Source organism: Staurois parvus, unplaced genomic scaffold (assembly GCF_062004578.1).
Source record: "Staurois parvus isolate SC_StPar_1 unplaced genomic scaffold, SC_StPar_1.0 ptg000122l, whole genome shotgun sequence".
Taxonomy (NCBI): domain Eukaryota; kingdom Metazoa; phylum Chordata; class Amphibia; order Anura; family Ranidae; genus Staurois; species Staurois parvus.
The window spans coordinates 10,260,973-10,286,636 of NW_028317918.1; the positions used below are offsets into that span (position 1 = coordinate 10,260,973).

The 25,664-nt window shown below is 39.6% G+C and overlaps 1 long non-coding RNA gene across 2 annotated transcripts in view; it reads right to left on the minus strand.

Moving 5' to 3' along the window:
* Nucleotides 1-10,366: 10,366 nt before the first annotated feature.
* The window catches only part of LOC149467139 (uncharacterized), a 119,982-nt gene continuing 104,684 nt past the window's right edge, over nt 10,367-25,664 (minus strand). Inside the window, exon 5 of one of the 2 annotated variants that reach the window (XR_016312009.1) lies at nt 10,367-10,811. This is a non-coding gene — a long non-coding RNA (uncharacterized LOC149467139). Of the gene's footprint in view, nt 10,812-22,107; nt 22,484-25,664 lie in introns of those variants that run through there. The other variant, XR_016312010.1, reaches the window with a different exon arrangement.

Here is a 25,664-nt window from a genome sequence, read left to right on the forward strand (position 1 = left end):
TCATTTGGGGCGAGAGGGTCTCTGGATCTGGAGGAGGTATTACTACACCCAAGGTTGATGTCAGTGCTTAAGAGGGAGGATCCATATGTGTTCTGGAGCTGCATACCTGGCTGGTCTTCTGGATAAGATTACACACAGGCGCATTTAAAATGTGCGGTCGGTGAGTGCGCATTTTTACTATTTGATTCCAGTCACCTAATGAGGAGAAGGCCTGCATATATTTGATTTCATTATTGTGACTAAAGACTTGATGAACTATTTTATATTATTTTAAATCACATCGCAGCGCTGCACTATATATATATATCATATTTATGTTATGAGGTCTGGTGATCCCTTGAAGTGTTCCAGCTGCTGATTTCTCTGAGCGCTCGCTATATATTTACTATTTTATCTTTGAGCAGATAATATTGCCCGAAACACTTCAGAATTCATCCTGCTGCTTTTGTCAACAGTCACATCATCAATAAATACAAGAGAACCAGTTCCATTGGCAGCCATACATGCCCACGCCATGACACTACCACCACCATGCTTCACTGATGAGGTGGTATGCTTAGGATCATGAGCAGTTCCTTTCCTTCTTCATACTCTTCTCTTCCCATCACTCTGGTACAAGTTGATCTTGGTCTCATCTGTCCATAGGATGTTGTTCCAGAACTGTGAAGGATTTTTAGATGTCGTTTGGCAAACTCTAATCTGGCCTTCCTGTTTTTGAGGCTCACCAATGGTTTACATCTTGTGGTGAACCCTTTGTATTCACTCTGGTGAAGTCTTCTCTTGATTATTGACTTTGACACACATACACCTACCTCCTGGAGAGTGTTCTTGATCTGGCCAACTGTTGTGAAGGGTGTTTTCTTCACCAGGGAAAGAATTCTTCGGTCATCCACCACAGTTGCTTTCCATGGTCTTCCGGGTCTTTTGGTGTTGCTGAGCTCACCGGTGCGTTCCTTCTTTTTAAGAATGTTCCAAACAGTTGTTTTGGCCACGCCTAATTTTTTTGCTATCTCTCTGATGGGTTTGTTTTGTTTTTTCAGCCTAATGATGGCTTGCTTCACTGATACTGACAGCTCTTTGGATCTCATCTTGAGAGTTGACAGCAACAGATTCCAAATGCAAATAGCACACTTGAAATGAACTCTGGACCTTTTATCTGCTCATTGTAATTGGGATAATGAGGGAATAACACACACCTGGCCATGGAACAGCTGAGAAGCCAATTGTCCCATTACTTTTGGTCCCTTTTCAAGTGGGAGGCACATATGCAAACTGTTGTAATTCCTACACCGTTCACCTGTTTTGGATGTAAATACCCTCAAATTAAAGCTGACAGTCTGCAGTTAAAGCACATCTTGTTTGTTTCATTTCAAATCCATTGTGGTGGTGTATAGAGCCAAAAATGTTAGAATTGTGTCGATGTTCCAACATTTATGGACCTGACTGTATGTGGCTATGCTGCTTGACAGGTGGTGAAGAAGTCATATGTTACCTATTCACTGCAGGCTTTGACATTCAAAAATGCCGGACCAGCATGCTTTAACTATGTGCATTGCATGCAGTTGGAGGCTGGTTGTGGTGTGGCCCCATTCACTTCAAAAGATTGCATTCAGCACCAGTACTACCTGCCGAATGTGATATGCAATTCATATTGTACCATAGTAGGTGGAGATCCTCCTGCGCTGCTGAGAGTGAAGGAATAATGATATAAGCAGTCAATACCCTATCCTATACCTAAATCAGGACAATGCAATATAATAAACAGAATAACACTGCACCATTCTGTTTATTATATCAAATTGTACCATGACATGGGTACAGTTCTGAGCTGTAGCATTGCTTTGTTTAGGTGGATGGTCAGGAAGCTCAACTACCTTCTTTTACCTCCCCCAGATGCTTGTATGAATGAGCCCTAATTGACATCATGGGGTAGATTTACTAAAAGTGGTGCACTAAGAATCTAGGGAAGCTGTGCATGGTAGCCAAACAGATTCTAAGCTCAGTTTGTTGAATTAAGCTTTATCAATAAAACCTGGAAGTTTATTGGTTTCTATGCAGAGTTGCACCAGTTTTTGCTTTCTTCAGTTTTAGTAAGTAAACCCAGCATGCAGGGCAAAGGTAGCCCTTTATTCTGCATAAGAATAAAACAGAGTAAATGCAATGTAGCAATAATGTTACTTTGTATTCCTCAGTTAAGCTTCTGAACAAACAAGTAAATGACAATACCGCACTGCAAAAACTTTAAAAGTGTCACAAATGTAAAAAAGAGAAATTGCTATGCTAATATTTGTAACTTCAAAAACATTCAAGATATTATTGCAGCATTTAATATTGCTTCAGATGTAAAATTTATTCAAAATAGGACCATAGCTAACAAGATATCTGCCTTTGTAAATGTAACCAATGTATATCAGCCCAATCACATTTTTCTTTAAAAAAAAATGCAAAACACATCAAATTCAAATTCAACACAGGTACACAAGTAACTATTATATCTTGGAATCTATTTCCACAGAAAAAAAACATTAGAAAGCGCTAATTTCTACAATGGACAACATTGGTGGATGTGGTGGAGAGGAATCAGATGAAGAAGACATGTGCACGTACTTACAAAGTAAATAAATGAAAGTTGAAATTTTACATTGTGGCATAAAATCTGACGCTCTATCAGATGATGGGAATAACTATGGAATGTGCCTGAACATTGGAAAGGTAAAAAAGGAAAATGTAACTATGCAGAATTGTAGATTTTTAAAAGTATCCATGTGTCTCAGGTATATTAAAAAAAACAACTTTTTTTTTCCAAGTTAATAAGTAGACTACATGTGTATTTTTTGCCTTATTCTGACCCTGATCTTTTATTAGGTAATATTGTACATATTTTAAATGATAGCGGTTTGTGCTTACATTTTAGTAATACAGTTTTAGCCATTGCTTCCAATATCTCTTTATAGTGTCCAGTCTTTTCAGTATGTTCTCTTTCTTGTAACAGGGTATTTCCATGCCCATATTCCCTAAAAACCAATTAAAATAATTTTTATTGATATGGATGCATTTACATTCTTTACACTCTTGGAATGTGGATATGCATGGACAATGTTGATTTTTTCATCAGATATGTCTAACTTTTTTATTGTGATGCAACATTGTGTCCTAAGTTGTGGAATTATTTACTTTTTTTGTGTAAATGATGAACATTGTATCCTTGCTTTGCCTGTTATGTTTTGACTCGATAAAAGTTTTATTGTGATTTTTCTTTTTTCTTATTGTTTTCATACGATTTTAATGTTGAGTATTTTTTTAATTATCATACAATGTATCAATTAATCATTTAATGAGTAATAAAATACCTTTCAACATCTCTATGAAAAAATAATTCCATTTATAATATTTTTGCACTGTGCATAATATATTATATATTGATTGTGCATATTGAAATCCTGGCAATACGCTCATATCACTTTAAAACAAAGTAAACAAAACCAATAGATATAATTTGCAATCTATATGATAGTTTTCTTTAATCACAACATAATACAATAAATATTAATTTTAAACCTCAACATTATCACCTCTTACTATTTTACTGAAATTATTTTTTCAAGCATGGTTGCTGATCCCTCATGCTGAACATACTGAATGTGAAGGCAGTGGAATGGAAATCACCCTTAAAGCTGAACTCCAGGTTTCTTGTGTCTTTAAATAGTTTAAAATCTGGTGTTAGGCTTTAAGCATGCCCTGAGTATACCATTCCATGAACCATGCTCATGTCTTGTTTAACACCAACTGTTCTTTTAATTTACATGTTTCAATGGTGACTAGAGATCTATTTTGATTTGTTTGTGTTTTAAAGTTTAATTTTGTGCTTGATTATTCTTTTTTTAGTTGGCTAGTGCATGCTCCCTAGCAGGGGAAGACTGACAACTCATGGGGCCCCCGGGCAATAGGGGATCATGGGGCCCCTGTGTCCTTGACAAAACTCAAAAAAGCCTATGAAAAAGGTACCAGGGGCATCTCATGGGGCCCCCTACTGACCCCGGGCCATCGGGCAGTGCCCGAGTTTCCAAATGGTCAGTCCGCCCCTGCTCCCTAGTAAAATTGGCAATCTAATTGTCTCCCCCAGATGGGTGGCAAGTGTCCTAAGAAACATGTATGTTACAGTAATGTAACTGTGGCCAGTCCATTGGGTGAATAACTGGTACTTCTTCATTTGAAAACTTCATCTTACCAAAGCAATTTGTCATTTTTTGTTCCACAAAGTTTATTGAGAAAAAATTCAAAACATACAAATTGTACAAAGAAATACAATGTGCCAAAGAGAAACGCGGTGAAACACCAATCGCATATGCCAAACAATAAGAAATACTCAGGTGAACAAAATGATAAAGCCATCTCGTGTCTCCTGTAACAAGCAATTTGTCATTTTATGTGTTGTGGACTGGAGAGAGGGGTGAGAAAGGGTTTCTTTTGCTGTTGCATAGAGAATGAGTGTTGATAGAGAAAGACAATATGAATTATAGTTTAGAAGTGTGTCAGACAGTTGCTTTACTGCTCTAAATGCTCTTAGTGTTATTTCTGTATTTGAAATTGCAGGCATACAGTTGCAAGAAAAAGTATGTGAACCCCTTGGGATTACGTGGAGTTTTGCATGAATTGGGCATAAAATGTGCTCTGAACGTCATCTAAGTCACAACATTAGAACACAGTCTGCTGAACATAATACTACACAAACATTAGATGTTGCCATGGTTTAATTGCACATAACATGTAAACATTCACAGTGCAGGGAGGAAAAAGTATGTGAGGCCCTAGCTTAATGACTTCTCCCAGAGCTAATTGGAGCCAGGAGTGAGCCAGCCTTGACTCCAATCAGTGTGATGATATTGGATGTGTTGCTGACAGCTGTCCTGCCCTTAAAAAACACACATTTGTTTTGGGTTTACTGGTTTCAAGAAGCACTGTCTGATGTGAACCATGCCTCGCAGAAAAGAGCTCTCAGAAGACCTACGATCAAGAATTGTTGACTTGCATGAAGCTGGAAAGGGTTACAAAAGTATCTCCAAAAGCCTTGATGTTCATGTGCCCATGGTAAGACAGACTGTCTACAAATGGAGAAAGTTTAGCACTGTTGCTACTCTCCCTAGGCGTGGTCGTCCTGTAAAAATTACTGCAAGAGCACAGCGCAGAATGCTGCATGAGGTAAAAAAGAATCCCAGAGTGTCAGCTAAAGACCTACAGAAATCTCTGGCACATGCTAACATTTTTGTTGACACATCTACAATAAGGAAAACATTAAACAAGAATGGAGTACATGGGAAGACACCACAGAGGAAGCCATTGCTGTCCAAAAAGAATATTGCAGCACGTTTGAAGTTTGCAAAAGAGCACCTGGATGTTCCACAGCACTACTGGCAAAATATACTGTGGACAGATGAAACCAAGATTGAGTTGTTTGGGAAGAACACACAACACTATGCGTGGAGAAAAAAAGGCACAGCACACCAACATCAAAACCTCATCCCCACTGTAAAACATGGCGGGGGGAGCATCAAGGTTTGGGGCTGCTTTGCTGCCTCAGGGCCTGGACGGATTGTTGTCATTGATGGGAAAATGAATTCCAGAGTTTATCAAGACATTTTGCAGGAAAACGTACGACCATCTGTCCGCCAACTGAAGCTCCGCAGAGGATGGGTGATGCAACAGGACAATGACCCAAAGCATACAAGTAATTCAACAAAACAATGGCTGCAACAGCACAGAATACGCCTTCTGGAGTGGCCCAGTCAGAGTCCTGACCTCAACCCGATTGAAATGCTGTGGCATGACCTTAAGAGAGCGATTCACACCAGACACCCCAAGAATATTGCTATACTGAAACAGTTTTGTGAAGAGGAGTGGTCCAAAATTACTCCAGATCGTTGTGCAGGTCTGATCTGCAACTACAGGAAAACGTTTGGTTGAGGTTATTGCTGCCAAAGGAGGGTCAACCAATTATTAAGTCCAAAGGTTCACATACTTTTTCCTCCCTGCACTGTGAATATTTACATGTTATGTGCAATTAAACCATGGCAACATCTAATGTTTGTGTAGTATTATGTTCAGCAGACTGTGTTCTTCTATTGTTGTGACTTAGATGACGTTCAGAGCACATTTTATGCCCAATTCATGCAAAACTCCACGTAATCCCAAGGGGTTCACATACTTTTTCTTGCAACTGTATGTAAGTACCATTCTGCATCTGTAACTTACAGTTAGGCTAGTTATTAGAGTGCCTGTACATTTGTCAGATTGTTTGAATGAACTGCTGACAGGCTGTCATAACATTTACATTTAATAGCAATTGCGAAAAAAAACTTTAATATTTTGAAAGATACACACTGTTCACCAAATTTCATGTGCATTTCCTTAGTCTGCATGTGTTCAGCTAAAAATGGACTTGTAGTACTTCAAGCTAAAGAGCTGTTCATCAAGCAAGTTTATAATTCCTTATAGACAGGCCTTCCATTTTCAGTTTCCAAATCCAGCGCCTCACTGAATGGAAAAACATTTTCTTCATACTGTATATTCTGTAAACAACATTTCACTCTGTTTGTAAAAAGAGGATTAATTTCATCCATATTGGATCCTTATCTTAGATAAATGTCTGTTGGACACTATGGGGTTTATTTACTAAAGCTGGAGAGTCCAAAATCAGACTCCCTTCTGCATAGAAACCAATCAGCTTCCAGGTTTCATTGCCAAAGCTTCATTGAACAAGCTGAGGTTAGAAGCTGATTGGTTTCTATGCAGAAGGGAGTCTGATTTTGGACTCTCCAGCTTTAGTAAATAAACCCCTATAAGTGGGGCCCATAAAAAAGCAGCCAATTAAATCATCAGTTGCTAAGACGCCTGTGGTCTCAGGGCCATTCGTTGCTATAGCGCACCATAAAAATCAATGATGATTTTGAAAAAAAAAACCACTGTGGCGTCCTCCCAAAATCAGAATCAGACCTTTATCCTTGATGAGGGTCTGGTATGGATTTTAAGAGAGAGCCATAGACAAAAAAAGAAAAGATGAAAAGTGTGGGCCCCATGAAAATCAGCACCAGACTTAAACCTGGCTAGCCAGAAAAGCTGGCAGAAATGAGGAAGGACAAGGGCCTCTTCTCCACATCCTTGGCCTTGTGGTTGTGGAGATCTGTGGGGGGAGGACTTGAAAGCCCACTTTAAAATAGGGGAGTCCAAAATATCCACCCTCAATGTGAATGAGTAAGGGGTTCGCAGTACCCCCCTGGTTACTCAGTCACAAAAAATAAAATACACTGGCACCATGAAAAACTCCTTTAACCACTTCCAGTCCAGACACTTTTACCCCCTTCCTGTCCAGGCCAATTTTCAGCTTTCAGTGCTATCACACTGTACCCATATGAATTTTTTTGCATTTTTTTTAGAAAGATAAAGCTTTATTTTGGTGGTATTTATTCACCAGTGGGATTTTTATTTTTTTCCTATGTAAATGAAAAAGTCCAAAAATTTTGAAAAAAAGTGTTTTTCTTATAAATCTTGGCCACAATTTATTCTGTTATCTTTTTAGTAAAAAAACAATAACCCAAATTAGTTTATAACCAAAAAGTATAATTTTTAAACTTTTTTTTTAATTTTTTTTTTATATTATTATTTATGTTTTTCTTTTTTTTTTTTACATACTGTCACCCTAGCAGTACAGTGTCACCATGGTGACACTGTACTACTTGTGGGGGGTGATCAGGGGCAGACTGACCATTTGGAAACTCGGGCACTGCCCGAGGGCCCGGGGTCAGTAGGGGGCCCCATGAGATGCCCCTGGTACCTTTTTTATAGGCTTTTTTGAGTTTGAGCAAAGACACTGGGTTCCCATGATCCCCTATTGGCCAGGGGCCCCATGAGTTGTCAGTCTGCCCCTGGGGGTGATAAAGATTTTTTTTTTACACTGATTGCTTTTACACCCATATAGGATGTAAAAGCAATCATTTCTTCTTCTCTCTAGCTGCATTCTTGCAGCCATTGAGAACTACTGTGTGAGCTGTGATTGGTCACAGCTTGTCACTTGGTACAAGGCTGTTGTGAATAGCCTTGTACCATGTGACTTCTGTGATCATTCACAGATTTCACATGTAGTAGGCAATGATGTCACAAGTGACATCTTGCTTACTACTCTGCATGTGATCACTGATTGGCCAATCAGTGATCACATGATCGGGACCTCGCACAGAGGTCCTGTCCGACGATCGGTATTCCACAGTGTCCGGAGGACACAGAGGGCACCAGATCGCAGTGATGCGCGCTCCCAGGGAGCACGCACAAGCAGGGTGCGGGGAGGGTGTTTATAAATGGCCACCCGACCCTGCACTGCCACCGCCCAGCCGTTTATATACATGGGCCAGACGGGTAGCGGTTACACAAAGAAAGCCCCACAACTACATTTTTCAGTGATGTAGATTTATGTCAGTAAGAATGAACTACACCTGATTACCTGCTGAAAAAAAACTCTTTTGAACATGTAATTTTTTGCCACAAGCTTTTGAGAAATGTGAAAATTTATTTTTTGCACAAAATTATAAATTTCTAAGATATTTCTAACACACAGCACATGCATAATTAGAATTACACCTCAAAACATATTCTGCTACTCCCATGTGGCATTGGCCCTAATTCTTTGTGGTGGACATGACACCCCACTACTAGTACCTGGCCTGGGACACTGTAACAGATGGTGATGGTAGTGATAGTCCACTAGGGACACCGACGGATGTTGACAGTCCACTAGGGACACCGACAGATGTTGACAGTCCACTGGGATACTGACAGATGTTTACGGTCCACTAGAAAATTAACAGATGTTAATGGTTTACTAGGGATACCAACAGACATTGAAGGTCCAATAGGGAGAATGACAGATGTTGATGGTCTACTAGGGACACCGGCAGATGTTGACGGTCCAATAGGGACAACAACAGATGTTGACGGTCCACTAGGGACACCGACAGATGTTGACAGTCTAACGGGATGGGATACTGACAGATGTTTACGGTTCACTAGGGAAATTGACATTCTGCTACTCCTCCTGAGTAAGGGGATACCCCATGCATGGGCCCTAATTCTTTATGGTGGACATGACACCCCACTACTAGTACCTGGCCTGGGACACTGTAACAGATGGTGATAGTCCACTAGGGATACCAACAGATGTTGAAGATCCAAGAGGGACATTGACAGAGGTTGATGGTCTACTAGGGACATTGACAGATGTTGATGGTCCACTAGGGATACCGACAGATGCTGAAGGTCCAAGAGGGTGGCTGAAAGATGTTGATGGTCTGCTAGGGACACCGGCAGATGTTTACAGTTCAAAAGGGACATTGACAGATGTTGATGGTCCACTAGGGACACCAACAAGCGTTGATGTTGCAATTGGGCACTGACAGATGTTGATGTCACAATGGGATGCTACTGAAGATGTTGATGTGTTATGGTACACTGTGATAGATGTATTTTTGCACTGGTGCACTTTGACAGATGTTGTTGGGACACTGGTACACTGACAGATGTTTTTGTGCACTGGTACACTGTGACAGATGTTGAAGGTCCACTGGGAACACCAACAGATATTGGCGGTCCACTAGGTACACTAACAGATGTTGATGTTGCAGTGGGACACTGACAGATGTTGATGTTGCAATGGAACACTATTACAAATGTTGATGTGAACTGGTACACAGTGACAGATGACTGCACTGTGTGGGATCTGTATGTAACTGCACAGTAAAATCAGCAGCTGCGCACAGATCCCTGACAGGCTGCAGCAATCCGCTCTCGCTCTCCTCACTGAGCTCTCACAAGAAGAGCCAATACAGAGGCACATGCCTTTGTTTACATTTTGTGATGGCTGTGATTGGACACAGCCATCACATGATCAGGAGGGCCAATCAGAAAGCCCATGTCCTGATCTGTGGTGTGCTGTGTCCAAGGGACTATCACAGAATCGTGCTGCTATGTGGCCCTAAGGGAGTGGGAGTACGCACCCATACGTCCTCTCAGAACAGCGCTTGTCCTACCTGGCAATTTGTGTACAGTGGTTGGGTGGGAGGCAGTTAAAAAGTGAACAAATAAGGTGTGAAAATATGGAGGAATGACCTATATTAGAAACATAGAAGTCTGTCAGAACCTGGGGCTTTATTATTGAGGAGAGGTTTTATAGGCTGTTTGAAGAATTTAGGGATTTTGCCCCAGAGTGAATTTAAGGCAAATTGTGGACTTTTTTTTACCTTTTACATTTTATTAAAGAATTTTGCAATTATACTGTTTGTAAAAATATACAAATGATAAAAGTTTAAAATCTGGAATAAAACAGTGTATACAATTTAATATCTGTCTTCTGTATAACTTCAAAACATTGTTTACATAAAAAGAATATTTATTTTTCAGTTACAGTTGTGTACATCAGTTCAAGAGACATACATTGTATACAGATGGACAAGCACATATGGAGCATGGTAAATGTCAGTTATAAAAACTGAGACAGTATAGTTACATATAAGCACACAGTATATACACAGTTGAAAATCACATATAGGTGCTGTTTTAGTTGTGAAATAATTAACGTTTCTGCTCATTTAGTCCTGAGACTTAAAATCAGACAATATAGTCAGTCATGCGGCCTTTTTTCTACTGCAGTTAAGCAATATGGGTAGGTTTCCTTGTTCAGGTCTGTGATTGCATACACTCTTCCATCTGTTCTCTCTTCCTATGATCATGTAGCATGTAGTGCTTCTCCTTCCCACTCATTCAGAGTTCTACTAGACAGAGAAGTACAAGATGTGGATATAAAGAGTTTGTATAAGGTTTTAGTTAATTACACTGGTTGCATTTAAAAATATACATAAAATACATACAACTGACACTTTCCATAAGTAACTTTCAACAAAAAAGCTTTGTGTTAGAAAAAAAAGAGACTACTTACCACTACTAGACTATCTAAATATATGGATAAAGATATATTAACTAATAATGCAATTTTTTTAATGGGGAACATGTTAATATAATAACTAGAGATGAGCGAATCGAACTTGGCGAAGTGGAATTCGTTTTGAATATTAGGAAAAATTTGATTCGCACCGAATCCGAATTTTAGCAAACTTCGGATGCACAAATCGAATTTTCCCGGATCAGCCGGCAAAAAGTGTCACTGCAGAGAGCTCCGCTATTTCTGACAGTTCTCTGACAGTTCCTTCACATTTACAGCGGTTGAAACATTGTATCTATTTGTTTCCATTTAGGATACAGATGTTTTTATTCGGAAATAAATAGATACAATGTTTCAACCGCTGTAAATGTAAAGGAACTGTCAGAGAACTGTCAGAAATAGCGGAGCTCTCTGCAGATACACTTTTTGCTGTACTGGAATTCTTCTTCTTTTCATTCTTCTTCTTCTTTTCATTCTTCTTCTTCTTCTTCTTCTTTTCATTCTTCTTCTTCTTCTTTTCATTCTTCTTCTTCTTCTTTTCATTCTTCTTTTCATTCTTCTTCTTCTTCTTTTCATTCTTCTTCTTCTTCTTCTTTTCATTCTTCTTTTCATTCTTCTTCTTCTTCTTTTCATTCTTCTTCTTCTTCTTTTCATTCTTCTTTTCATTCTTCTTCTTTTCATTCTTCTTCTTCTTCTTTTCATTCTTCTTTTCATTCTACTTCTTCTTCTTTTCATTCTTCTTCTCATTCTTCTTTTCATTCTTCTTCTTTTCATTCTTCTTCTTCTTCTTTTCATTCTTCTTTTCATTCTTCTTCTTCTTCTTTTCATTCTTCTTCTCATTCTTCTTTTCATTCTTCTTCTTCTTCTTTTCATTCTTCTTCTTCTTTTCATTCTTCTTCTTTTCATTCTTCTTCTTCTTCTTTTCATTCTTCTTTTCATTCTTCTTCTTCTTTTCATTCTTCTTCTCATTCTTCTTTTCATTCTTCTTCTTCTTCTTTTCATTCTTCTTCTTCTTCTTTTCATTCTTCTTCTTCTTCTTCTTTTCATTCTTCTTTTCATTCTTCTTCTTCTTCTTTTCATTCTTCTTCTTCTTCTTTTCATTCTTCTTCTTCTTCTTTTCATTCTTCTTTTCATTCTTCTTCTTCTTCTTTTCATTCTTCTTCTTCTTCTTTTCATTCTTCTTCTTCTTTTCATTCTTCTTCTTCTTCTTTTCATTCTTCTTTTCATTCTTCTTCTTCTTCTTTTCATTCTTCTTCTTCTTCTTTTCATTCTTCTTCTCATTCTTCTTCTTCTTCTTTTCATTCTTCTTCTTCTTCTTTTCATTCTTCTTCTTCTTCTTCTTTTCATTCTTCTTCTTCTTCTTCGTCGTGCCCCGTGACTGCCCAAATGAGTGAAGTGTGCGGTGATTCTAAGATCGACGGCACTCATCTGCATGTCATACTGACTGACAGTATTATTTCTCTTCCCCAGCAGACTCCAAGGGCATTTAAATTAAAGGTACAGTGTTCTGCACTAATATAAAGGCTCTCTGAAGCCTAGAAACCCTTTTAATAAGTTAAATTTGCAGCGAATAAATTCGCATCGAATCGAATTTCTCCAGCAAATTCGGCGAATCAGCCGAATCGAATTTTTGAATAATTCGCTCATCTCTAATAATAACAATTAAGCGTTGTGATTTGTCCTCAGTGATTCTAATATGTCATTACAATACAAATGCAGGTACTGCCAGAAAGCATTTCTTACTTTAAAATATTCTTTGATTTTTACAATTCTCTCATGACATTGTTCTTGCAACAAAAGTTTGATGTATATTTCATTATAAATGGTACATATAACTATAGAAATTCCAGTAAAAGCTTTTTTTTAGAAATAAAATGGTTTATCTGCTCTACTCTAAGAGTTATTTTAGCCTTAAAGCTGATTCCATGGGGTTTGTTTCCTCAAGGCAAATAGATGTTTCACTTTGCTAGGGAAGATGCACAGTATAAGGGAATGTTCTAGAACTTAGTGAATGTGGTGCAATTTCACTTTGCATAGATTACCCAATCACATGCAATAAAAATTAAAAAACAGCATTTTTGCTTGCACATGATTGGATGCTGGAAGTCAACAGAACGTCACCTCATGCAGTAAGCTCTGGGGAAAATTCTTTTGCAAAGTGCAGCTTCCCTTGCAAAGTGAACAGTCTATTTCCCTTTAGTAAATGCATCCTCATATGAAAAAAAAATAAAGCTACAGATTGGTAACAGACATCATCTTATTTTACCTGTCGGTTCTCCTGGACCATTCAGTCTTGTGCTTTAGCCTCCCAAAAGTAATGTGCAAGATTTACTTTTCTGAAGTTTGAAATATGAACAGAACCACATTAAAACATCCTGCTCCCCAAGGCCAACTGTCTTTATTTGCTCCTTTTATCCCAGTCCATGGGCTATCCTTAGTATTTACATCAGATGACTAGAGCAGTAGGGCAAGCTGTCGCGCCACTGTTTGCAGTTCAGGTACAGGTGTATGAACAAAACTATGCTTGAGAATTTGAAAAATAGCTATCAGATTGTGATGAATTTGTAGGGGAATAAACTATGGTTTTGTAAAAGTAAGTGAACTGCTGGCAAATTCATATTTGACTCACAGAGGGATAGATGATGTTGCCGAAACAATACATAGGGCCCACAGTGAGACTGAAAACAAGGTCGAAGAATTAAATTGAATCCAAAAGATTTCACTTTTGAATTTTAAACTTGTGTAATAATGGGTAAGGGTTAATTGAACATTAAATTTTAAAAACTTTGGTATTTTTCTTCTACACCATTGAATGAGTAAAAAGGCTTAATGACTCTTTTAGCTACTCCCTGTGGCAAAGGGTAGCAAGGTAGTTGTCCTTGCTGGACATAATGGGCTTGCAAGGTATGGAAGAACTGAAAACCACTCAGCTGGTGTTTTAAAAGAACAGACCCTTCTGTAGCTTCTACCTGGTACTAGAGGACATATAGGTCTCTCAATATGGCATGGGGCACTTCCTTGTTATAGGGATATTGACCCATGAGCCTAGTGTTGTGGGTAAGATAAGTAGATTTGCAACAAAGAATATTCATCTTATGTGTGATTTTGTTTGAACAATACCCAGCATAAGGAATGAACGAATCTGTTAAATTCATGGGATGTTCATGGAATCCTGCGTAAAGTCTTAAAAACACAGACTTAAAATTGAATCCTAATCAAATACTGGTGAAGCGCTTCCAATGTGACATAGCACATTAAATATCATACAACCTCATACCATAACCTTTTATCATAAACAGATCTCCTCAGTATTCAGTATCCTTTTGTGAATGTGCAAATATACTGTAAATATATATATAAACAAAAAAATATAGTCCAATGTAAGCGTCCCATACACCAACCAATCTTTGTGCAATCTTCAATCAATAGAATAATTCTTGTCAGAACAACAATATGACTTTCTTCAGCATGAACAAACACCACCATGCCCTTCACCACACCTCATGGATATCTCCTCACCTTATATCATGGACCCCACTGCAAAAGGAGGGTCAATTGTGCTTTTATATTAGAGACCACAATCTTCTTCAGCATTCACCTGGTCATTACTAAGCTCCCATGAATAGATATATTAAAAGGAAGCAAAGAAACATCCAATAGTGCAGACTGCTAGTTTATTTCCATAAGAAAGTTAAAATTCCACTCACATGTTAAAAAGTTCAGAGGCATGTCACAGGCTATTAGCGTTCTTGACTTTACAAAATGGTATCTAAGCTTCACCTAGCGTGATGAGGACACTGCCCGTCTGATGTGTTGTGCCCCCCAAAATAAATGTTGAAAAGAAAAATCAGAGTATAATATTTTACAAACAATACCCAGAAAAAAATTACAATTGATGATCTGTATGCAACCAGCTTTAGTAGGCCACAATTTTAGAGGGAGAGATGAGGCATGTTTTAGCCAAGAAATAAAAGTTAAGTGTTTTTTTTCCAGAGACAATAACCAGAAATATTAGACATTCTCTGGAGAGTATTTAATTAGGCCAGCATGTTAGAGGAAGAGTTTAAGTGATTTTTTTTCCATAATAAAAATTGTATTGCATTTATTTTGAGAGGGAATAGCTACAAATATTTTTGATTGCTGAAATAGGCTGCAAACAAAACAGAGCATTATTTACACCAGAAATGTGGCAGCAACGGACCAACTGCAGAAAAACTGTGCAGCCCCTTTACAGTGAATGAGCAAAGGAACACACATGACTACATGAGCTCGTAATGGTATCCAGACAGGAGAGGTTGCAGGAATTGATAACGTAGGCAGGCCAACAGAGTTGTAATGGGCTGGTAATGGTGGCAGACTAACAGAGGTGGCAGGAGTTTGAAATAATGGCAGGTCAGCAGTGGTGGAAGGAGCTGGTAATAGCAGCAGGCCAGCAGAGGTGGCAGTAGATAGTGGTTCTGAGGAGTCATCAAATGAGGTTATTGAGGAGGAGAATGTAGAAGTGATGGTCCTCATCACCAAGGCACAGGGCAGGGGTGGCAGCACCAGCTCCAGATGTGTGTCCCATCCTGCATCCTTCCCAGCCACAAGAACATATAATTAGTGGACAGTAAAGTAGCTGTCATGTCCTTAATGGACTATGTGTGTTTGGTTATGTGGACCCTGCTGCTGTACCACATGGTCCAGCAATATGGATACATTACCTTCTGATTTCTGGTGGAGGGAAGGGATTGGGTTCTGTGCAAAAAAATTACATCTGGGTACCTGCCACTGTGGTGCAGCACAGACCATAAACTGGTGAACTTTAGTTGACTCCACCAGCTAGAATTAGAGCACCTGTAAAAATAGCAGTTTTGGCAAGCTAGCATTGAGACACTGTGCATATAGGTGATTGGGGGGCAATTTTGTTCTTCAGCTCCAGCAGGTGTGAAAAAGACACTTGCCTTGTCGAGGATGCTGCTGTAGATAGCAGGGTAGGGTTAGAAGGTTTATGGCAAGATTCTAGCCTACCCTTGGCATGTTGCCTCATGCTGATCCTCGTCCCCACCTGATGTGCCATGAGGTAACCCTCTCAAACTCCTTCTCAGACAGAGAGAGGTAGAAAGTGAGGGATGAGGAGGATGAGTGTGGGTATTTTTATGCTAACTGGCATCACTGAGGAGCTGCTCCTACAAAGCTTTGCAATGCAAAATCATATGCCTCTTTAAACTTCTGCACATTATCATGGAACAAGTTATCAATACTGTGCTGAAATATTTTGACTCCTACCCAAAACATTACATATTTACTGTTTTAAAATTGAATATTTTAAAGATTGTTTTAAAATGTGTGTTTTTCTCAGTTCATCTGTACCATGCTAAAGCAAATACAGGTAAGGACAGCAAAGCAAATTGGGTATTTGTCTTAGGTCTAACACCACCTTGTCCCTATGACTAAAAAATAAGACTGCCAGCTCAGACACTCGCCTCAAATGATGCAGCAGAGTGCTGAAAACAAAGGCAGCTCCAAGAACAAATAGTCATTGTAGCAACCTTGCTCATCAGAAATGGACACAGAGTCCCCCTTTTTATTAAAAGTATTCATTTATCCTTTATTCTCCTTCCCCCTCCCTTCCTGAGAGGCACAGTGACAGATGTGTGTGTTAAAAAAAGTCACTGGCAGGCAGAGCAGCAGGGGGCCCAGAGCTACAAAACCCCCCCATAGAGACAGAGCCCGGTTGTCCACAGAAGTGTGTAACCTCTCACCTCGTAACAGAGAGAAAGGTAGTTTTTCCCTGGACTTGAAAGAGATTCTAACCACATAAAACCTAGCAGCGTAAGGTGACAGAATTAAATGAACATTCCTCAAGTCAATTTGTCCCCTATGTTTCATATCATGAATTATGACAGATGTTGGTTTTAATGCAGAGACCGCCCGATGATCCCTCCCTAAACAGGGTATTGGCCAGTTACTCAGAGCCACCCCCCCGGCTGGGGGACTTTAAAATACAGATTAGCAGGCATAAAAAGTTAAGCTAAACTGATCTCCCAATTTTACCATCAATATACCACCAGGGAAGATCCTTTTCGCTCTGCAACGTAGATCTGCTTACAAACCAAGGCGTACTGGCAAGTAACTTAGCCCTTTAACTTCCTTCCTATTATCTCTTTGCTGTGCCTCATATATATATATATATATATATATATATATATATATATATATATATATATCTTAGTTACATCTTCTTTGTAAACATTTTTTATTGCACCTGTTTGACTCTTTTAGTAATAAATCTTTCTTTCTGAAAGTGTTGAACTGTTCCTATAGTTCTTAATTGCAATTTACGAATCCCTGCCTTTGAAGAGTCGCTACTGTTTGTTTTAATTTCTGTATAACGGGCCTGCGGACTGTGTCATACAGACCATTATTTCAATCATTATAGTGTCTTAACTGATAATGAGAGTTTCCCTTTCTCTGTGCAAAAAGGGGGTGGTGGCAGTAGAGGGTTAGTTGCGTAATTCACCCGACCCAGTAACAAGCGCATTCAGACTGCAGGCACAGATTGTAGTCCCTTAGCTGGAGAATCGTTGTGCAGGGTGCAGCTGTCTGTGATATTCTTATGCACGTCACACCGCAGTTTTAGATCAGCCAGTCCTCCGGTCACGAGTTTGGTGAGAAGGTCTGGGGTCTGATGCCGTGATCGTGACAGTCATAGACAAGTGAAAATGCTTTGAGCACCCCTAATTCAAAAGACCCAATAAAAATAAAAATTAACCCCCTCTCTTCCTCTGCCTCTCCCCTCCCCCTTTTTTCATGCTTTACCAGACCTTGGGTCTGCTTTCTATATAATACCCAGAATCTGTTTTACTTTTTTCCAGCATTCTGAAGGCATGTATTGATACAAGTGAGGCCGGATCACCTCTGAGAAGTCCATACCAGCTTCTTTACAATTGATGATACTAATTGTGTCTCATGGACAGGAACCCTTTGACAAATTCTATTGCTCTTGGTATTATGTATCTCATATGTTCCTGTATTTAAGTTGTATAGCATTAACAATGTTGTTTTCCACGTCCTATATTAAGTAAGGCATCAGCCCACCTGTTCTTTCTTAATGTGATTTTCCTGTGTTTTTTGAAAACTTCCATAAAATTCTTATGAACAAAAAATTAGAAACAATTATGGAAACCTCAATTATACCCCTGAAACTAAAGCATGAACTTTTTTTAGGTGAAGTGCTGAAAAAAAACACATTTAACATAAAATGTGGCCATATTAGATTAATGATAACACAAGCATTCCCATCCCTTTTTGACATGCGGCTATGGGGCTGGGAATGCCCTGATTGCAGCTGATTGGGCCAGTGGGGATGACATTACAGTATGTGAGAGCTTCCCACAGGTTCTGCTGAACTGGTCCGAGGATAGAACCCAGCTTATTCTTGATGGCTGCATGAATTACCATAGATGATAGCAGAGAAAGAAATGTTTCTAATGAGGCTAAAAGGTGTTGTTTAAATGGGTGTTCTCAAATAAATGTTATCTCTAAAGGGGAGACTCCCCATACAAGGGTCTTAATCAAGAAGTGAGAGACCAACAGTTTCTGAAAAAAAGATAAAAAAGAGCTGAGAGTCAAACACTGGTCCAGATCCAGCCAAAATTTTTCTCATAATGCTGTTTCTTTCAAGTGAACATGGGCAGGGATGGCAAGGCTGTAACTAAATCCTTTCAAGAGATCATATTCATTGCAAATGCGATTGGATGAAGGTAACTCAATATGCACTTGAGGTACTAGCCTGGCCAACTGCACGTGTCATGTCAAAATGAGCCAATCAAAGTGGTAATGTTTTTTGACTAAAAAGCTGACTTTTAATTACCTGGGGTTTGGTTTGTGTGGTGTTTTGGATGCACAGTGTTTTTACTTCTTTTTCAAAGCATGCAGTGAGGTGCCGCAAATTAGGCAACTCTTGAACAGACTGTTAGCAACAACTGCCTGGTGCACTCTAATCACCTCAAGCTAAAAGTCATAATGTACAAAAATGGCCAGGAATAGGACACTTTTAATAAAGAAGAATTGTCAAAATATAGTAAACACAAGGCATGTAGGCAGGTGTTTTACTGCAAGAATTGAAAAACTACAAATTACACAGTATTAGAAATTTGGCTAGCAGCAGGAGAAATGTTTCTAGCAAAGCTCAGTTTACTAGAGACATAGTACAGTAGGGACACAGGCTGGGGCTACAATAGAAACAATTATAAAAAAGGATCCAGCAGCAGCACAGTTTTAATCAAGGATCATAGGACCAACCACTATATGCCTAAACTTTATGTTGTCTATGAGGATAGAGGGTGTGGTAAATGTGAGTGATATAAATGGAAATAATTTTTTTAAACAATTCAAAAATGAAAAATACTATAATTACTAAAAAGTATCTAAGGTGTCTAAAAAAGTTAGCTATCAATCAGTTGTTGCAGGGAGAAAAAGGCCCTCAAAAGGCTTTTTGGGTGTACAAATCTGTGCACACATTCAAGGCAAATAAGAAAATATACCCCAGCACTGCAATTCAAAGAACTCAATCATAGCTTGTTAAAGTATATGTATACCCAACCACTAAAATCTCATAAAAGTTTTAGTGTGCTAACATCACTAGGAAAGCCAATCTTTATTTTAATGGCTAACGTTATGAAAAAAACTTCTGTGGTCCTGAAATAAAGGTCCTTGTTTTAGTACCTTGTGTTATGGGTCAACAATGCCCTGCCCCTGTCTCCCACAATATTATGCCTGTAACTCACCCTGTCTTGGAAAACAAGAACATTGCACAGGAATATTCCACTGTTTTCACCATTTAAAAATTCTGTTGAAAAAACTTAAGCTGCATGACATCAGCAGTATTAAGATGTAGACCCCACCCTCAAATTGACAAAGACGCAACATTTTACCTACAGGACATGCTGTAAAGGTTTACATTTACTGCAATTTATCTATGCATTGGTCTTAGGTCAAACTGTGAATGGTCTGGGTTTGCCTTGGACCTGTGTTGGTCCTGAACTTCATCCCTCCCCAGCATAAAATACTGTATATACTCGAGTATAAGCCGACCCGAATATAAGCCGAGGTACCTAATTTTACCACAAAAAACTGGGAAAAACTATTGACTCGAGTATAAGCCGAGGGTGGGAAATGAGGCACCTACTAGTCAATGTAAAAAATAAAGATAGAGACCAATAAAATCACATGAATATTTGTGGGGTGTCAGTGGGGGGAGGAATAGTGCCCCATCGTTGGTGTCAGTGGGGGGAGGAATAGTGCCCCATCGTTGGTGTCAGTGGGGGGAGGAATAGTGCTCCATCGTTGGTGTCAGTGGGGGGAGGAATAGTGCCCCATCGTTGGTGTCAGTGGGGGGAGGAATAGTGCCCCATCGTTGGTGTCAGTGGGGGGAGGAATAGTGCCCCATCGTTGGTATTAGTGACACCAATGATTGGGCACTATTCCTCCCACTGACACCAATGATACTTACCTTGCTGACCCCTGCTCCAGCCTGGGCTCGCTTGCTCCCTCCCTCTCCCATGGTACACACTTACCGGTCAGATGTCTTCCTTCTCCGGCCGCTCTCCTCCTCTTTACTCGCTCGATCTTCGCGGTGCCGCTCGGCTCCTCCTCTCCAAGCTCCACCTCCTCGCTGGTGATTGGGCGCCTGTGTGCCTCTCCTGAGCTACAGTTCCAGCGGCCAATCACCGGCGAGGATTGATCCCGGGGGTGTGTCCAGATGACAGGGACGGCATGTCATCCCGCAGACGTTGACTCGAGTATAAGCCGAGGGGGCCGTTTTTCAGCACAAAAAATTTGCTGAAAAACTCGGCTTATACTCGAGTATATACGGTACATAAAAAAAACAATGTTGTATATGTTTTTCTGCTATTAATATTGCAGCAAATGGATAAAGGGAATGCAGATTCTTTTACCTGTTCACTAGGGGAGGGGGTAGCAACTTATTTCTCCCCACGGAAGCAAAATAGGCCACTATCCATAAAAAAAAGCCGTTAAAAGTGGAACTACAATGCATCTAAGCACCACAAACTACAAAACCCTATTAAATTCATATTTTACTCTCAATATTTTTATTGTCTCTTGTATATAAAGGAACTTTTCATACAAAAGGAGCCACAGCATATACAACATCTAGACAAAGGAATGAAATTCTTCTCCTGGGGCGTCACTACCCCTTCAGTACATTTTCAACATTACAAACAGTATCCTGAGTCTACGGTATCAACATAGAATATAAGACATATTGTTTAATGGGTATAGCATATCCAAAACCATACATAAGGCATTGAGCCCTCAGATATGAGTCTTCAGTATAACAACAATGACCCCAATATCCAGGATAAACAAGAAAATAAAAAGGAAAAAGAAAAGTAGACAAGAGAAAGTGAAAAGTACGTAAATATAGCAACAGATTTGGACTAAGTATTGGAGAGACAAACACCCTAGTAGACCTCTAGGGCTACAGCAAGATTCAAAGGAAATATTTTGATATTTAGCCAAAGGTTCCCAGGTATTTTCAAATTATTTAACCCTGTCTTGTAGGATGCTTGGCAAGTTTTCATGCAGAATGATCCAGGAATAGGTGTACCTTGGTTTAGAAAAGCCTAGGTTAATGTAATTTTCGGTTTACGAATGAAAATCCATTGAAAATAATGCCTCAGTTTACAATTTTTTTACAAATTTTTTTTGCAATATAAAGTGTATGTCAGTGTTGATTTTTAAATGCAATGCCGGCTTTTCTTTTTCTTCACTATAGCTCACAGAGTTGTCACTTTTCCCAGAGTTAAAGGAAGCTTTGTTACTTTTAAAAAACTAAAAGGAAACATTGTTTCTTTTAACTTGAAAAAATAAACTAAAAATAAACTTTCTCTTTTAGCTGGGGGGAAGTGACAGCTGAATCTCTGAGCTATAGTGAAGGAAAAAAAAGTGGTAATAACATTTAAAAACTGGCACCATAACAAATTAAAAAAATGGCACTTCGGGTCTGGTATGGATTTTGAGGGGAACTCCCATGCCAAAATTTAAAAAAAAATGTTGTGAGGGTCCCCCCCAAAATCCATACCAGACCCTTATCCAAGCATGCAGCCCGGCAGGCCAGGAAAAATGGGGAGATGAGCGAGCACCCCCCCGATGAACCATACCAGGCCACATGCCCTCAACATGGGGGGTGCTTTGGGGGTGTTGATGGGGACAAGGACCTCTTCCTCACAACTCTGGCCAGTGGTTGTGGGGATCTGAAGGGCAGGGGGCTTATCGGAATCTTGAAGCCCACTTTAACAAGGGTGCCCCCAGATTCTGCCCCCCCTATGTGAATGAGTATGGGGTACATGGTCCCGATACTCATTCACAAAAAACAAAAAGCGTGGTGTAAAAAAAGACAGGACACGTTCTTTGGCAAGTCCTTTATTAAAAGAAAAAACTAAAAGAATGTCCCCTGCAGTAGATCCAAGGTAAATCACGATGCCCGCCGCCGACCTGAAAAAAAGAATAAAAAAAAAAGGCTTAGCTTCCGACGATGGATACCGCCGTCTGCCTGCTCTGGTGGTTTGACAAGTCTTAAATAGGTAAGGGGCGGGGCCACCTGGGGACATCACGCATGTGACCCCATGATGTTTATTTATTTTTTTAATTGCCGGCAATTCTTTTACATTCAGCTGTCAGTGAGGAACCCCGCTGACAGCTGAAATATTAACACATGGTTGTCACTACTAAAATACCGCTTGACTTGATAAAATAACTCATATGGTATTTTAGTAGGGTTTACTTTTTTTTAACTCAGGAACGGATTAATTGGTTTTCAATGCGTTCCTATGGGAAACGGCGTTTCGCTTTACAAATTTTTTGTTATACAAAAAGTCCCGCAGAACGAATTAAATCTGTAAACTGAAGTATGCCTGTAACTTTTTTCTTTGCTTGTGCTAGAGGCACAGAGGGCTGTTTCCAAGCTTAGATGACCACTGGTACACTGTGACATATGTGAATCACTAGTACAGATGTGGATGACCACCGGTACACTGACATATGTTGATGACCATTGTGACAGATGTGTGGTGGGACACTAACTGGGTGCTCAGTGTGTGTGTGCTTGAAAATTCACTCTTCACTTGCTCGCAACACAAATCAGCTCTGCTTTTCCTCACTGGTGTGCTCTGTGTGAGGAGAAGCAAAGCCGATCAACTGACAGGCAGCCATGTTTAGATTACATGATGGCTAAGATTGGACACAGCCATCATGTGATCAGAAGGGCCAATCACAAAGCCCTTCTGCCGAGTGGTGTTGCACTATGTCCAGGGGACACAGGCACACTGAGAGCATGCAGCTGCGCAGCTACACAGCCATACGCATGCCCACGTTCTGAGGGACGTAGAGAAACATCCCCTCAGAACAGCAAAGATCCCACCTGACCGTTTGAGTGCAGTGGCCAGGTGGGAAATGGTTAATGAATCATCTGCCATAATCTTATATTGTATATATACTATTATCAACTAAGCATTGGGCCCACACACTTACTAATGCAACATTAGCCAATATCATTTTATGCTGGGCTGATTTCTCTCTAGGACGGTTACTGTTTTTTTAAATTATTAAAAGAATAAAAATTAAAGAATGAAATCAGAAATTTGATAAATTCTACAAGCAGGGTCACAGAAACATATTTAGTGAAACTGCTGGTGTTTTTTAATTACTTGTAACTGCAGTGGCCACATTTTTATTATGTATTAACATTTATTAATATATTTTCTGTTAACTATAAATAAAATGAGAATGGCAGAACTGTGCAATAAGGATTTCAAACATAGGTCATCACACAACAGAAACCTCAACACAGCAAGAAAGCAGAATTAAAACATTTTCATAGTCATACTAAACAGACTACTTTTTTGTGTTCCCTTCTATTAGCTTTTACTTTGAAGTAAACCATATAAACCTTAATTACTTTTTTCCTTTCTCCAATAAGACTTTTTAAATTCTTCTACGGTATTTAATTTTTGTTTTTTCATAAAAAAATGACATCTCTTTTATACTACTCTTATCCTCATCCTATCCTATCCTCTTATCCTCATCTTAGAAATGAAGTGTAAATGGGGGGGGGGTGATTATTATTTAAGGGTTGACGAAGTTTGTTAGGATTTTTCTATACGGTAATTTACAAAAAGACTAGAGATGAGCGAATCGAACATGACGAAGTGGAATTCGTTCCGAAGATTTGGAAAAATTCTATTCGCGACGAATCCGAAGATTAGCAAACTTCGGATGCACGAATCGAATTTTCCCAAAAATGGCGGCGACATGTGTGGCGACGGAGAAAATGGACAGAGAAGATGGGGCGGGGATCTCTGGGAAGGCGCGCAGACAAGGCGCGCTGACCCATAATGCATTCATGACATGTGATCGCATTAGCCAATCAGCAGCCAGCCAGCACTATAAATCGCGGCCATCTTAGAATTCTCCATTAGCCTCCGGTCATTCAAGAGAGACAGACCTGTGTGTATTAAGGGACAGAGTTAGGGCCACAGAGACTTTAGGGCCACAGAATCGTTACTCAGGGACACAGAATCGTTACTCAGGGACACAGAATCGTTACTCAGGGACACAGAATCGTTACTCAGGGACACAGAATCATTACTCAGGGACACAGAATCGTTACTCAGGGACACAGAATCGTTACTCAGGGCCACAGAATCGTTACTCAGGGACACAGAATCATTACTCAGGGACACAGAATCGTTACTTAGGGCCACAGCTATCAAAGAATCGAAAATTTAAAGTGACATACACCCTTTTTTTTTTTGGTGGCTGTCGTGCACAGTTGGTGCTGCAGTTTGCCGATTGTGCAAAATAAACTGACTTTCTGCTTCACAACCACTATTGTACGTTCAAAGAGTTAAATCCATTTACACGCCGGCTGGCGGTAATATTTTTTGGGTGATTAGTGCATTCCAGTGACACAAACGTACAGTTTCCAGCCAACGGCAAGCTGCAATTGACCGATTGTGCTAAATAAACTGACTTTCTGCTTCACAACCACTATTGTACGTTCAAAGAGTTAGATCCATTTACACGCCGGCTGGCGGTAATATTTTTTGGGTGATTAGTGCATTCCAGTGACATAAACGTACAGTTTCCAGCCAACGGCAAGCTGCAATTGACCGATTGTGCTAAATAAACTGACTTTCTGCTTCACAACCACTATTGTACGTTCAAAGAGTTAAATCCATATACACGCCGGGTGGCGGTAATATTTTTTGGGTGATTAGTGCATTCCAGTGACCTAAACGTACAGTTTCCAGCCAACGGCAAGCTGCAATTGACCGATTGTGCTAAATAAACTGTCTTTCTGCTTCACAACCACTATTGTACGTTCAAAGAGTTAGATCCATTTACACGCCGGGTGGCGGTAATATTTTTTGGGTGATTAGTGCATTCCAGTGACATAAACGTACAGTTTCCAGCCAACGGCAAGCTGCAATTGACCGATTGTGCTAAATAAACTGACTTTCTGCTTCACAACCACTATTGTACGTTCAAAGAGTTAAATCCATTTACACGCCGGCTGGCGGTAATATTTTTTGGGTGATTAGTGCATTCCAGTGACATAAACGTACAGTTTCCAGCCAACGGCAAGCTGCAATTGACCGATTGTGCTAAATAAACT